The sequence below is a fragment of the Corvus kubaryi genome, unplaced genomic scaffold (assembly GCF_017639235.1).
Source record: "Corvus kubaryi isolate FWS band 111438036 unplaced genomic scaffold, C.kubaryi_AGA036_p1.0 37398, whole genome shotgun sequence".
Classification (NCBI taxonomy): domain Eukaryota; kingdom Metazoa; phylum Chordata; class Aves; order Passeriformes; family Corvidae; genus Corvus; species Corvus kubaryi.
This window is the reverse complement of record NW_024581137.1, coordinates 10,335,377-10,349,928: the sequence shown is the minus strand read 5'-3', so window position 1 is coordinate 10,349,928 and position 14,552 is coordinate 10,335,377.

The following is a 14,552-nucleotide window of genomic DNA, read 5'->3' as shown; positions in this document are numbered from 1 at the left end:
TGACCTTTGTTAGTCACATAATGCGAAGAGATACCATCACCTGCCCACCAACTTCTGTCAGGGTTGAACTCATTCGTCCTTCCTACCTCCCTGACAGGTTGTGTTTTTCTTCCAATAGTAACCACTAAACATGACTGATGTCCTCAACCTCCTTGCTTTGTCACTCATCCTCTGCCTGAAGTTTGCCACATGGGAGGAGCAAGCCCAGCCTGGTAACTGGCACATTTAATATATGTGGTGGTCAAAAGATCTGCAGCTGGCATGAGTTGCTTTAACCTCACAAAGTTAATGGAACTAAAACATTTTCAATGCCAGCTGACAACTGACCTATCTTCTCTGTAATTATTCAAAGCAGCCAGATTTGTAAAGAGAGGTAAACTATTTTGCTGTACCAGCTGACTGAGTTGGATAAATTGGACAAGATTTTAGGCTTTTTCAGGTTTCTGTCTGACTTTACTGCTGTGCCCCGCCCCAAACTGAGGTGACTGCAATCGCATCTCTTTTGCTTGTCCTCAGTGAATTCCAGCCCACCCAGCTGTAAATATAACTTGCACCTCAGTTAGGGAAAACTTCTGGGTAAACAGATCAGGTCTTTTTCTGAACCTGAAAGCACATCTGGTTATCCCAGTTATATATACACCACTCTAAAATAAGTCTGTTCTTAAAACTATTGTCTCTCTACCAACATTTAGCAATCACGGCTGTCACATTATCAGCAGGAGAGAGGATTTCTGTTTATGCTCTTCCAATGTTAACTAATTTATGTTTCAGGCTGCAGATCCAGCAAGGAAAGGAGGAGAATGACCCTGCAATTAGTAAACTAGTGTTTCTCTGAAATATGAAAGACAGTGAGAATATAAAATTAATCTCTTAAAAAAAAAAAAAAATTACCCCAAAACTTAAAACACCCCAAAAAAATTGTTTAACAAGTTGTGATTTTGAACTGCACTGGTCTATGTTGATATCCAAATTGATTTAGCTAGTCCTTGTGGATGAGGTTTACACAACTTCTGTTAGGGTACCTAACTTGCACCTGTACTGAGCAGAATCACTTCCCCCAGACCTGCTGGCTGCACTCTTGCCAGTGCAACCTGGTATGTGCCAGGCCCTGTTGGCCTCAAGGGATGCACTGATGGCTCGTGTTCAACTCTCCCACCAGAAACTCATTTTCCTTCAAAGCTTCTTCCAGTTGCAGCTGGATCATGGCCTCTGCTGCAGCATGGGATTATTTTGTCCCAGGTCAGGATTTTCTTGTCTTGAACTTCATGGGGCTTCTGTCACCTCATCTCTCCAACCTGTCCATTTCCCCTGAATAGCAACTCTCCCTGCAAAAATATTGACTCCTCCCACCAACCTGGTATTCTCCACAAACTTGATGGAAGTCCACTCTCTCTCATCATCCAGATTATTAATAAAAACACTCAATAATATTGGCCCCAATACTGATCTTTGAGGGACAGCACTGGCAACAAGCTGCCAGCTGGGACTTTGTGCTGCTACTGATTTCAGCCAATTTTCCACCCACCTTATTATCTGCTTATCTACTCTACATATCATCAGTTTGGCTGTTTGGAGACTAGCAGACATAAAAAGACCTTCTAAAATCAAGGATCTCATTTTATCTACAGAACCATTCCTTCATCACAGAAGGTTGTCAGTTTGGTCCTGCATAATTTGTACTTGTAAATCCATTTTTCCCATCCTCAGTCAGCTTTCTCCCTTTCATACAGCTGGAATTGGCTTCCAGTAAGGATTTCCTCCATGACTGTCACAGGACTAAGACAAAGCTGACTGGCCTTTAGTTTCCTGCATCTTGCCCCTTGTCCTTCTTAATGACAAGCGTGATGCCTTTTTTTTTAAACCCTTCTTAGTTGCTATCACCTTTTAAAGGTGTTAGAGAGTGGCCTTAAAATTATACTCGTGAGCTACCCAAATGCATTTTATCTGGTCCCATAGACTTGTTTACACTCAATAAGTTGAAGCACTCCTTACTTTGCCTTCTTGTGGTGTGGATAAAGCTTCACTTAGTCCCTGCTAATAAACCCAGCAACCTTAAAGGCCAGTGGACAGAACTTACGAGTGAAAAGAAAATCAAGTCAAGGATTGAGCATCTTTTGCCTGTCTTTTGTCATTATGTATCCTGGTCAATTGAGTAGCAGGTTCACACTTTTCTTAGCTTTTCTTTTGGTACAGAAGTATTGGAGAATTTTTTGTCAGCCTTAACAACACTTGCTAGTTTCACCTCCCTCAAATCTTATTCCAACAGACTACATTGGGGATTTTTTGTATTTTGAGACTAAAGGATACATGAGCACACATATGTGTTTGAATCAGTATGTGAGTTCTGTTAGTTCAAGAAAGGAAAGACTTCCTTTATTTTTCATACATAGTTAAGAAAAGCTCTTCCACCTGCCACTCATATTAGACCTTGTTGGTTCTCTCTGTGGTTGTTCAGCTTCCTCTTTGGCCAGCCCAGTAGAAAGGTGAAAACGGAAAGACAAACTCCCTCAAGAGATGTAAAAAGGGTGACTTCCTCCAAACAACATATCTCCACTGTGTACAATAGGGAATCAAACAACTACCACTCATTTCTTCATTTAAATGGTCTGTTCACTTATCTTGATTTTTCTCTTTTGCAGTAGGAAAGATCTGAAGAAATAAGATGATAATGCAATGTGCCCCTGCTATACACACATACACTTCACATCAATGCCTGAAGTCCTGCATTATCCAAAGCTATTAAGTAGAAGCCTGAAACTGTAGTCAGTCTTGCATAAAGAGTTAGAAATGCTGTACTCTTTTTAAAATCAATTTACCACAGTGCTCACCATGGTCTCTGGAGAGAGACATTAGGCCAGCCTCAGAAAAGGGTATTGAATCATTGTTTCTCCAACAATGGTTTTCAATTACAAACAAAGTGAGGGTTCCATTTTGCAAATCCTTACTTGTGGCCTGTACACATATGCACTACTACACAGAAAGAGTGAATGGAAGGGATTACTAAAGAATGTATGAGGTCCTGTCGACTTCACAGGGGTCAGGCACTTGACTTAACTTTCAGGTTTCCAGGTTGTGACCTTCAGCAAGCAGAAGGAAAAGACCTAGAATTGGATCTTTGTGATGAAAATAAAGCAACGAATGAGTCAAATTGTGTTGTAGTCTCAAGAGTGTTTAGGAAAGAACACTTCACACTGTACAATGGATTTGCTTAGAAGAGTTACCTCACTGACTTTTTTGAAAATGAAGAGTAACCACGTGGTCTGTATAGCTGGGGGTAAAAAGACCTGTTCAACAGCTGAAGCGTAGTCTCATGTTCATTATTATTGTATCATATTCTTCTAGTACCTAGGAGGTGCATGGCCCTTTACAGAGAAGTGAAAACAATGCTGAAAAATGAAGAGATTCTAAATTAAACTTCCACGATGGATAGGAGCACAAAAAAATCTATTGCAAATACTGTTATTTAGGCAGGCTTGTGTGCCTCAGCAAGTAATAAAGGGGAATAAGCACAGTCCTGATCTGTTTGCCAGGGACATCTGTACAAGAAATAGGCAAGCTGTGGAAAAAAGACCTGGGGGACAAGGGGCAATTTGTGACAGGTAATATATAGCAGCAGGATAAGAGTGCCCTTGCCCATGGCAGTGGGGTTGAAACTTCATTATCTTTAAGGTCACTTCCAACCCAAACCATTCTATGATTCTGTGATAAGTCTTTTGATGAGGCATTTACATATAAGGATTGTTAAGGAAACTTGCCTGTCTGACCATTCAGGAGGCACTCTGGCAGTCACACTCCCACCATGGGATACTTTGACTACTAAGACTGAAGCCCCTTTGCAGTGGGTGGCTCCAGTGAGCTGATGGGTGCCCCACTTCACTCCCTACACACCCCACTCTCATGCAGTCAGACTAGGCTTCCTTACTGGTTTGACCCCAGGCTTCCCATAGCAGAGCCAAAAACCCTTGGATCCATAAAGCAGTTTATTCATGGCCCAATAAAACAGTAGCAGTTCATGCTGTCTATCGATGCAAAGTCTGAGGTACTCCTGCTGAGTCAGTGGCTCCTGCATTGTCATGTCCCCTGGCTGGTGACACAGGTCCCCATGCCATTTGTTGCACAGAGACAGCAACTCAATCTGCAGTTTGTATACCTAGCTGCCTGCACTAAATGTATTCCTCAACAAGGAGTAAAGTCAAAGCAGGAACTACCAACAAGGGAGTATTAGCAAGGTATTACAGAAGTGTAAGGGCTGGAGGGCAGGGGGAGACACTAAAGATCAGCTAACAGAACTAAACGACCATGGGAGCAAGATGTAAAACCTTCAGGATCTTACCTCTACCAGAGTTTATGATATTAGTAAAGGTTTTTTGGGCAAGACCCTTCCTTTTAGACAAAAAAAGAGCTACACAGCACAGGAACACTCATTCCATGACAGACAGCAGAGGCAACAACCAGGGAGGCAGGTCTGGAGGACTCCTGAAGCCTTTAACCCAAATAATGGAATATATCAGCTAAAAGAGGACACGTATGCAGCACCATTCCCTTTCTGAGTGCACAGCAGGTATTGAAAACAAGCCTAAGAAGGGAGTGTCACACTGAGGGCAATCACAGAGAGGAGTTTTGTTCCTTCAAAAGGCAGAAGAACTATAGCACAGATTGGACACTGAGTCTGACAGAAATTTCCCTCAAACAAAAATACCACACAAATTGTGGTCTCAGTCTCACATACTGCAAGGGTTGATATGCAAAAAGAAGGAAAAGAAAGAACAATGACTGGGGGATACAGTGGCTTTTTTGCAGTATTTGACCTAAGCACGAAAGAGTAAAAAAAATATAGGATGTCATGACTCATGTGGCCATGACTATGTTATAAGGGGGACACTTTCATTAGAGGAAATCAAATCTAGAGCGTTCCTCAGAGACTGGTCAGATGGAAGAAAAAAATGTCATAAAATACTTTAATAAACAAACTCACAGTAAAATTATATTGTTCCATCCCTCTATGGAGTGTATTAATGTCAAGCCCATTCCAGGGACAATGGGAAGGTTCACTTCAACATCTCCTCAGTCTTACAGAATAACAAAATCAGTCCAAAAACTTCCACTGGTAATTAAAACAGAGGGTAGAGAAAAAAAAAAAAAAAAAGGGGGAGTTGGAGGACAGAGAATCTTGAAACTGTAAGATGTTAAATAGATGCACCCCACATGCCACTAGGATTCTACTGGATGTTGTCTGTATGGTTTAATTAACAATAACTGTCCATCCCTTATTTTGCTGCTAATGTAATCTCAAAAGCTCTACGCTAACTCCACTCGCAGATTTTATGGTAACATTTAAATTAAAATACTCTGAGTGCACTTAACTACACATTCAATGCAGATTTAATAAGGTGGTTATAGGTTCATTAAGTAGCAATTGATTATTAACTCTTCACTGGCCTAGAGATGTGAATATTTGGTAAAGAATGGTGTATTCTACAAAATGCAATCTGCTGAATAAGCTAACTTCTTATCTGGCTCCCTAACTCAGCAGGCTAAACCATTTTGTGCATTCAGCAGTGAACATAGGGTGAAAGCTGTAGCAAAATGCTCATCTTCACTATGAGCAATAGGTTTTATAATATGATGGTTTTGTAGTGTATAGTGGCAAGTAGATTTGTCCTGACTAGGAAAACAGTTGCTATATTAAAATATATTGGTAGTAATAAAATTACATTTTCTTCCATTTTATTGATCTTGTGAACGTAGCTGGAAAAACCCTCTCTAACTCACGTGCTTCAAAATGTGGTTCAGGAAGCATAAATCTGATGGGAAGCCAATAGAACATGCCTAATAGCACAGCTCAGCCCTCAGCAGATAAAAGCAGTGCTCTGCCCACACTCATCTGCTCAGCTCAGGGTAGGTTCCACACTTAGTGACAAATGACAGGGGAAGCACTTGAGAAGATCAGGATGATACTAAGGTACACTCAGAAGTGGGGCCCATTATGCAAAGTGTATTACTGTCCATCAACTTCTCACGTTATCTGCGATTCAAAAAAAGCCCAGAAACCTGTTCACTTTCTCCTTAATTCTTAATAATCTGACTTTACTGGTCTTTGGACTTCTTTATTACTGCCACTGAACTGGAAAGCACCACTTAAAATGTCTGTTCTCAATATTTTTCATGAAGAGGGTTTGGGGAATTCCAGTTCCATTATTCAGACTCAACAACACTTCAGGCAACTTCTTCACTGTTGTGTGATACTAAAGTTTACCAGGCTCCAAGGCTGATTAAACCAATTTTAACCCAAACTGGAAAAATTTTAAGAGCATTACCCAGATCAAAAAAGCACTCATCAGTAACCCAACCTTTTAATAAACATTACCAACCAAGACGTTTACATACCAAGTAGGTGGTACTCTTTAGCATTTCACCTTACAGATAACACTGCATGCTTGAAAGCAGCTTATTACCAGTGTCCTCTGTGCTCTGCAGCTATACAGATAATTCTATTTTTTGAATCTTGCTTCAAGAATTGAATAACAAAGGAAACAAACAAAAGCCAATTGCACTGAAAAGAACATGCAATAACTCCCAAACCCTGCCGTATATTCCCCAGGCCTGACACGTTCAGAGACAGCTGAGGTGCATGTAGAGTTTCCACCAAGTAATTGAACAGTTCTCCTCTAGATTTCCTAAGAACAAACTCTATTGATTACTGGTTTAGCCAGCACAGAACCAATTTATTTTGTCCCATTTCATAAAAACAGAAACAAAAGCTTTCCTCTTACCCAGGTGAAGAGGTGCACAGGACAAGAGCTTCACAGCTTCATCCTCATAACCTGCTTGCTCCAGTCCACAGATCTGAACTCAGGCTATATCACGCTACTAAATGGAATAATCAGGCCGCTCACACCTAATAAAGTACAACTTTATTAACTTAATTCAAGTAATTCCCTTGTGCATGTGCAATTCTTGAGCTCAGTTATAATGACTTTAATGAAGAAAGCAAATCTTTTGCTAGTTAAATGCCAAACGTGCTTTTTCCTTCAAGTTTTTCTTCTACTTTCATTAACAAGCTCCCTTTCCAAATAGCTGTGTGCATGTAAACAGTGAACTCGGACCCTCATGTCCAATTAAACCACCTCATACAATCACAGCATGCCTTGGGATCAGCCACTCAGACATGGCTTTTGAGATTGCTGGTATAAAGTCTTATTTCTTCTTCTGAAACTGAAAAAAAGATCATTTTGCATTCCAGATAAATTAACTCATTGCCAGAATATCTTTCTTATTTTTTCCAATGACAACCAGCAGGACAGAAATCCTAATGTGCTAAGAGACCCTGCAAAAATATAACCCATTATTTGCATTGTACATACTAGGCTTGCGAAACTATAGAACACATGTTAGCTCGTAAATATTAATTGGAAGAAAAGTTCTGGAAGTAATTGTGAAATCTGGGATCCCAATCCAGACCTAAGTTTCATGGCTAGCTCCAGTTAAAACTGTGGGTTAAACTAAAAGTGTCCTCCCCTGCTTTAATGGTCCGTAGGTTTTCTGTATCCCAATGAAAGCAAATATTAAAAAAAAAAAAAGCTTTGTTTCTTAACAGAAAAAAGACAGCCAAACACAACAACAAAGAAAAGAAATAACCAGCCATCATTTCACATATATTTTATCCAAATGGATGTCCTACATTTAACCATGTTTCATGAAAGAAGCCATTATTCTTTTAATATCCTTTCTTCTTGGAAATAAAATTTGTTTTCTAGCTGATCTGACAAAGAAAGAAGACTGAAAACACCCTTATTTTGTTCCTGGCTTTATTTCATGCATTGTGGATACACCATTAACACCCCAAAAATTTCTTTGTGTCACACTTCAATAAACTTGACATCTATAATAAAGCTTAAATTATACTTTACCTCTATTAAAACATTTTTTTCCTCTCTGGATCACATCAGCCAAACTCATAAATTAGCATAGCCAATATGTCTACTCTGCTATATACAGTAAATGAAATTGATAAACACTCACCTGTCGTATTTGTACATTTCTGTTAATGTCAAGACACACGCTGCTTACTGAGTATCTCAAAGAAAAGGACTTAAACACATAAAGAAACCTCCTCCTTATTGGCTTTAGGCATTAGCTTAACTACAAATCCTTCAGAAATCACTTTTCGGCCTGCTATTCTACAGTAGCTCCTCTGAACTCCAGAGGCCATGTCCTCTGCTCATATGAATCACCACTGCTTCACTGACATCAGCTGAGCTTAACAAATATGCAGAAGTTGAGGAGCTCACCCCAGGGGCTGCTGTGCTATCAATTAGGGTGCATATTAGCAATGTGAAATAAGAACAGGAGGGCTTGACTACACTTTTCTCCATATTTGTTTCAGAGTTGAAAAGGTGTTTGAAAGGCCTCATGTTGTTAATGAGCAGATTTTATTAGAATCATAAAATGGCTTGGATTGAAAAGGACCTTAAAGATCTACTTCTAATCCCCCCAGCCTATTCTCTAATATCTAAACTAAACCTACCTTCTTTCAGTTTGAATCCATTCTCCCTTGACCTATCTTTACATGCTCTTGTAAAAAGTCCCTCTTCATATCTTTCCTGTAGGCTCCCTTCAGTTGCTGGAAGGCTGCAATTAGGTCACCCCTTAGCCTTTTTTTTTCCAGGCATAACAAACCCAATTCCTGCAGCATTTCCTGGCAAGAGAGAGCTCCATCCCTCTAATCATCTTGGTGGCCCAGCTCTGGACTCATTCCAACAGGCCAAAGTTCCTTCTGGGCTGGGGATCTCAGAGCTGGATGCAGGTGGCAAAGCTGACCACACTGCTTTGGATGCAGCCCAGGACACATTTGGCTTTCTGGGCTGTCAGTGCACATTGCCAGCTCATGTCCAGCCTCTCATCCACCAGCACCTCCAAGTCCTTCTTGGCAGTTTCAAGACTTCTTTAACCATTAGGTGCCCTTGAGCAGTATGAATGACCTTCCATTTAAAATGAGTGTAATAAATAAGCAAAGACAAATTTTTTAAAAAACACCACCTTTCCCTTTTATCAGAGTGAATGTTTTTTCTTCCCTCCACACAGGATTTTGTCCCTTCTATACTATCAACAAGTTCGGAGTTTAGTCTTCCACAAACCCACCACAGTAAAAACTGAGATTTCACTACCAAAGTGTTTCAGTGGGACTGACAAAATGAGTGACATCCATCAGAGATGGGTGTTTAAAGGTATGGTGGTGAGTGTTAAAGATCCCATTGACGTCCATTTGGATGATCTGCCTAATTTTGTAAATAGGCTCATCACTCACAAGAAAAGCAAATGTTCCAACTGCATGCCAGCATTTGCACAGCACTGCCTCAGCCTACAGTACTTTACATGATGCTGAAAGAAATATGTTGTGTCTGCAAAACACAGCAATCAAAAATGCAGGATTTAACTTAGCTCCCTAGTGTGCATGTGCTGTGACATGGCTTTTATTTACCTGATTCCCCTCTCCTGAAACTCTTCACTCAGAAGGCATGGTAGGGAAATCATTAAGGGAAAAACACATGTGAGTAAGAGGGTCCCTAACTTATTTTACTCAGAAGCTGGATATGCCTAGGGCAACTGTTCTGCACCAAAAGTTCATATGCAGTAGGAACAGTTCTAATGATAATTTCTAATACAAAAACTATTTGCATTGTTTTAAGGAAATGGATGAAAACTGATCATGAGAGAGCTTTCCAACAGAAATGGTGAACATGATTGCACAGACAAACAATGAAACCTGTAATTCTGCACACTTCCTTGATCACCCAAACTCAGAAAGATGAGTCTGTTACCAGAACAGGTGCAGTGAAAGTCTTCTAGTATAATCAGAGGAATGAGGAATCCCTTTTTTTACATAAGAGAACTAAAAAACTTGGCTAACCTAGTCTAAGGCTAAGGGGCATATGATTGTTGCCTATAAATATATCAGGGAGTGAAAGAAAGAATAGTAGGCAACAAAAATAATTAATCAAAATAAGTACATTTGTACAAGAACTAATAGGTATAAAATTGCCAAAATAGATTTAGACTGAAGACTGTAAGAATTTGTCCAGCCTCCTGAGCTATGAGATTTTTAAATAGTAACAAAGGCAGAATAATGAACCACTTTCTAAAACAGAGCTTGAGAGGTTTCTGTGTAATGTTAGACTACAGAGCAGTCTGTGAGGCTCTGAAAATCACCACCTGGGCATTTAAATGGGATTGCTCATAGTTGTAGAAGGTGTCTGGGGATAGCTGAAAAGTCAACTTCTTTACCCCTCTCATCTTAGAGATCTCTTACTCTTTTACTCTCAGATTGCTTTGTGTTCCTAACTTGCAAGAAATAGACCGGATTATATATATTGGCACACCTGTATTTGTGTGCTCTTGAACCGAGAACAGCACAGGTGACAAGATGTAACAACAAGAACAGGTGAAGATGCAAATGCAAAAGATAGTCAGAGATCACAGACAAAGAAAGCTTGCTGCAGCATTCAGAATTCAAGTAGGGATCAAAGCCATCAGCCTCTGGAAGGAAATCATACTGCTAATGTTCCCATTCAATCAGACAATGGACACATTTCCAGCTCAATTTGTTAAGTTTGAGTAAGAAGAAAAATAACAAGGACTAATGTTCCTGAACAAGGGAAATTATGCCTAAACTTCTCTGCAGAGGCACAGTGTGGGGAAAAAAACCACGAGCCTTGCTCTGAATACTGCATTCCAGCCATCCTTACAAAGACTTCACATTTCTCCTGACCTTAAGAGAAACATTTTGCTCAGGAGAAAGGAGCAGTTGGAGTCAGGTTTTCCACAGCAATGGGTTCTACCAAGGAAACAGTGGGCAGAAGGCCCTCAGGGTAAACTCTCTGCAAGCATGAAGTAACACTTTCCCTGTTGGGACAAGGGAGCCCTGCAACCTTCTATAGCATGTCTTAGGCCCCAGGAATATTCCATAGCATGGTTTAATTGGAGTGCTGCTTCGTAAGTACAACAGCCACTTGATTTAAACAGGAGCTTCTCTTAAGTTATTTGAATTGAGAGAATGTTGCATGAGGATGACGGTACCACAAGCACTGTCGATAACAGGGCAGAAGGGGGCCCTCTGTGCCACACAGTTATCTTGGATGCAGAGCCGTTCACTTTTGGCACGTTTGGAGGAAGACAGATATAGAAAGGTTAAAACAGAGCAGTGGGAAACAATCCTTATGGCTCTTTCGTCTTTGTTTCCAAAAGTTAGTCTTGTGCTTGCATGCACAAGTCTGCAGATGTTGTTGTGGTACACACCTCCCTCTCTGCCCTTACGCTGCAAATTACCACCTAAGACTGAGGATTCAAGTGAATCCAAAACCTGAAACTGAGGAGTTTACAAAACAGAATAAATGTTAGAGCTAAGAAGTAACCTTACATGCCTCCTAACTTACAGACTGCTGAGCAGGCACTGCTGATGCTAAAATGTTTATTAACATGCTCTGCCAGGATATCAAGTAGGTATCTTCTCTATTCCTGAGGTCACATTCTTTTTGACTGTGCTGTCAGACAACAAGATTAGCTGAAAAGCCTGTAGGTATCATGTCTGAATTCATAAGCTCAAATATCTTGCATATGAGGATTTCAAGAGCAGGTGGTCAGCTCATTAAATCCTGATTCACGTCAGCAGGGCCCTCTCCTCCTTTGAGACACTTCTGCCCCCCCCCGCTCCTCTCCAGCTCTCTGGGCTGGGGATGAGTGTGCCTAGCCCTTTGAAAGCATACCAAATACACTCTTCAATATGTTTGGTCCAGTCTCTCAGCACAAAAATCTGCAGCTGTTCCAGAGATGACGAGGCAGGCTTAGGGCAGGGACTAGCCAGGTCTGAAATTGCTGGCATCTTAGTTTACAGGACCTTAATCATCTGCATGCAAACCTGAAGGACTACAGATAGAAGGGTTAAAAAATTAAAAAAGCAGAGAAGTGGCATCAAAAACCCCAGTATTTTCTCCATCATTTTTTAATTTGATATTTTTCCCCACATGTTCACGATTGGCCAAGGTAACTGATATTGATCTATGAATAAGACTGTGCTGAAATTACAATGGTTGGCCCTTTTAGATAGCAATTAACAGAAAATTGTCATTACAGAGCCCTCTGTGACAGAACTTTGTGTAAGTGGCCAAAACCACAGGATACATTTCATAATGATCCCGGCCATTATATGAAAATGGTTTTGGCATTGAAAACACGGACAAATAGGGAAAAAACATAGTAACTCTCGTTGCTAAATGTTTTGTAGGTTTTGGTTGGTTGTGTTTGGTTTTGTTTCCTCCATCCCCCTCTCCCCAAGTGAGGTAGCATTTTATTTATGGGGCTGAATTTCCAAGTTTGAAAGTAACACACAAGTCTATTTTTTTTCCAAGTCTGCAAACCTTTCTCTCTCACCTCTTCTTCCATTCCTGAGGGAGCGAAAGTAGCAAAGAGAAAGTTTGCTTCCCTCCTGATCCCCCTACAGGGTCACACAGTTCTTGCAAACAGCTTACTGTTAAAAAGCCTTTGCTCCCTCTACTGGTTATTGTATCCTGATATAGCATCAAAGTTGAGAGTATCTGTGATTTCAATGACAAAGTTTCAACGAACCAAACATAGCTAAATACAAAATCCACAGTCATCCTCTACATAGCCTTCGAGTAAATCCAATTTGCACTTAAATAATCTGGCAGAATCACTTTATTCTCATTAACTTTGCTGGATACGCCTTTGTCTCTAAAAAGATGTAGTGACAATACCACTTCATATTTAGAATTCACTGTGTTTATTTGCTTTGCTTTTGATATTTACGCCTGGAAACTAGTCCTGGGCACATACAGTTGGAACACCTGCGTGTACTTGTCTAGAGTATGCATTGAGCACAGATGGATGTGGCCTGTGGTAAGTGACAAGGACTCACCACAGAGCTCAGCTTCTCTTTCAACTGTTTCACAACAAAAGAAAACTGGAGAACTTTTCTCTGCTTATGGCAAGAATCGTTGTTTCTCCTCTATAAAGTTTAGAGGGAGAATTTGGCTGGCAGTAATAAAGCGGATTTGCAACAAAGACATTCTTTTGGCTTTTATCAGGCATAAGGAAGAAAGTAATTGCAGTGGCATCCCATGGAAAAAATAATAACAGCAGAATTGTTCATAAATGTTCTGCTACAAGATGCAACTGTGTTGATGGTTTTTTCCATACTCTTTATGTCATGATGTGTGCTGCTTTTGTTTTTATCATGGTTTCAGGCATTTTCACTTGACATCTCAAATTTTTGAACCCATTGGTTATATCTCTTATTCAAGAAGATAATAAGAATCTGCATCCAGCGACAACATTTTTGGTCCGAAGCCAGCATGACTTTGGAAGCTGCTTATATATTCCCAAATTAATCCCCATCCCTTTAACCACAGAAGTTGCACCAGGGGAAGTGTCAGAAGTCATGCAGGTTTCTGGATGATGCCAGTGTGAGGGGAATAAGGCAGACAGAGAAGAGAGGCCTCACAGCAAAACATTTCATTGCCTTCCATGGTCAAATTCATCTACTTAGGACTCAACACAGTATAGATTAAGCCTTGACAACTTTCTGTTCTGGAGAGAAAAATAAAACCCCTTCATCTACTAGGACACAAAGTATTAATAGAGTTCCTCTTGATCTGACAACTGTTGCTAGAAGGAAGTGTCAGCACCAATTCAACATCACAGATTTATGTTTCTGAGTCTAGAATAATCACTGTTCAAGCACCACTAGTCTTCTTCCTCCTTCTCATTTTGGTAAATGGACAGGTTGAAAATATACTTGGCTTTTGTCCACAGACCTGTCTATTGTGCTGGTAAGAGGTTCAAGTCAAACAAAAACCAGTAAGGCCTTAAGTAGATTTTTAAAAACTCCAACCATCAAAAAAGAACCAAAAAATGCATGCTCACTATGAAAAAGAAAAGACAGTCTGGCAGGATTTTCTCCAAGGCAACTGACAGGAGTCGGGTTCCTCCTGGTTGCCCATATATCACAGCAAAGTCATGGGATATTTCAGCTGAAGATGAAAAAACCCGTTACTTCTTCCCACAGACCTCTCCCATCACTGAGGGGGAGCCAGACTGGATTCCACATCACACTGTAGAGCTGCAGCTGGAGACACAGTGTGGGCATGCTTGAGCACCACTCCAACACAAAGGAAAAAACAGAGAAAATTCAGGCTGTTACGTCCTGAGCAGCTTGTTCATTTGAGTGTGTTGTGGTGTGCTGCACTGCTGACCAGTGGTGAAGTTGGTCTAACCACAGCCCCCATGCTTTGCCACCTTCCAAACTCTGTGGAACATACACCTAACAGCATGGGGATGTACTTTAGGGGCTTTTAAACAAAGGAGATATATATATACATACACACATATATATATGCACACACACACACACACATATACATATATATATATATTCATACACACACATGCATAACTCCTAGAAGGGTTTAATGATGCGTATTACAAGACTGGTTGGTCCTGAAAGTTGAACAAATAATATTGAAATAAATCCCAGAGAA